This window comes from Galeopterus variegatus, unplaced genomic scaffold (assembly GCF_000696425.1).
Source record: "Galeopterus variegatus unplaced genomic scaffold, G_variegatus-3.0.2 Scaffold4069, whole genome shotgun sequence".
Lineage (NCBI taxonomy): Eukaryota > Metazoa > Chordata > Mammalia > Dermoptera > Cynocephalidae > Galeopterus > Galeopterus variegatus.
The window spans coordinates 39,065-41,090 of record NW_007730180.1 but is presented as its reverse complement, the minus strand read 5'-3'; positions in this window follow the sequence as shown (position 1 = coordinate 41,090).

Below are 2,026 nucleotides of genomic sequence, written 5' to 3'. Positions count from 1 at the left end.
AGTGGTGAGTTGGGGGAGACTGTGTGTCTCCTGGCACAATCTGCTCATCAGAAAGTGAAGCAAGAGCACCCTATGGGACCAGGCAGACCAGTAGGCAACCCACAGGTGGACCAATTTACTATCTATGTCACATATACACAGGTCAGATAGGTTGGCTTGGGAAAACAAAGCAGAAAAAGGGAGAGCCCCTGGCTGCTGCAGCTATGGATGGTGTAACATGCTCTGGAGACGATGTAGTAAATGCATGTCGTGTTTATCCAAAGGCGAATGGCTCACCGGGTGCCACTTACACCCGAGAAGGTGGATGGTGTAATGTGCTCTGGGGAAGGTGTAGTAAATGCATGTTGCATTTGTCTGAAGGCAGATTTCTCAGAGGGTGCCACTTAAACCCAATAGCTCGATGGGTGCCGTACAAACCTGAGACATTAGTGGCACATGCAGATGGGCAGATGACCCGAAGATGGGTGCCCCTGCAGAATTTCAAGTATGTTTTCACCTGGTGAAAGGGTGGAAAAGTTAGTCTCTGTTACTATGCACCTGTCTCTGTGGCAGCGGTTAGAGAACAGCTGCAGATATGCACAGGGGCAGGGCAGCCACTCCTTGATGGACTGGGCAAATGTAGCTTTTCGAACTGTGTGGTCAAACGCTGCAGAACTTCCCAAGACTGAGTAAATGGCAGGCACATGCCGATTCGCATAATTCAGGAGCCAGGGATGGGGCTGCTAGATGCTAATAGCAAAGACAATGAGAAAGGCCCTGAGGGCATTTCAGAAGTTTGGGAGAGCACCCCTCCCATCACAGAGGCCTAGGACAACTGAGTTTCTCTGGAGGACAGACCCAGGGCACTGCTGCCCTCAGGAAACTGCTCCCTGCATCCCAGCTGCTCTGGCTGGAGCAGCCCTGCTCAGGCAGCCCCAAGTATGGTTCATATAGGAGTTCTGGAGAGCACAAGCCAGAAACCTTGCTGTAGAGCTAGGGCTNTACAAAAGTGTCAGTCACTGGTGTTGGGAAAATATAAGAGGATGGTCGGGGCCCCTCAGATGTCCAGAATCTTGCCGAGCATTTGATGTAATTAAGCATGTGTGCCCAGGTGTTCCTTGGTTTTTGTCTAATGTAATTGTGCATGTGCACCCAGGTGTCTTGGGTTATGGACTTAAGTATAAAGGACGGGTGGCTCTGATCCACAGGGCCCCCCACCCCCTGGGATGCTGCTGGGCGAATCCATGGCGAGGCCACTACTGTTGTTGGAGGCTGTTGCTGCAAGCTGTTGCCAGTACCCTTGGGATCCTCCAAGAGGCCACCACCACTGCTGCTGCTGAAGACTGAGCTTGTGTCATCTGCCAGTGGCTTCCAGGACCTTTTCCTGTTGCCTGGCTCGTGGACCTGCTTGTGAGGGGTCTCGGGACCCAGCCTGGCACGTGAGAGGTCTGGGGGCCCAGTGCGTACAATGGGTTTGAAGGGTCTGAGCCCTAGCTCTGACAATATAAATGGAAACTTAGTATAACTAAAATAATAAAACATTTTGGGTTTGGTTATTATTTGCTTTACTCCACAACTGGCGTAGTTGTGTAGCTTTACAATTGGGCTACGTCGGCAGGATTCTGACATTAGCCCTTCCTTTGCAATTAGCGTAGTTGTAGCAGGATTCTGGGCAGGTAAAAGAGCCCAGAAATTGGCATGGGTAGGATGCCAAGCAGGTAAAGAAGCAGAAAGCCCCTTGGGAGGGGGAGGAAATGTGGCTACCCTTAGATATGTGGTGCTCAGTGGCTGCTTTCCTGTTGACCGGGGTCTGGCTGTTGCTTGCTGTACTGCAAGCCAACATGGACCAGAAACCCCTGAAGTAGCACAGTTTCTAGATTTGCAGCAGAACACAGACAGGCTGGAAGTGCGCAAGCACATGCCCTGGAGGCTGAAGTATGCAACAGGTTATCTCTGCTTCCAACACCAAAGACATTAGGTGAACCTAGTGGTGAGTTGGGGGAGACTGTGTGTCTCCTGGCACAATCTGCTCATCAGAAAGTGAAGC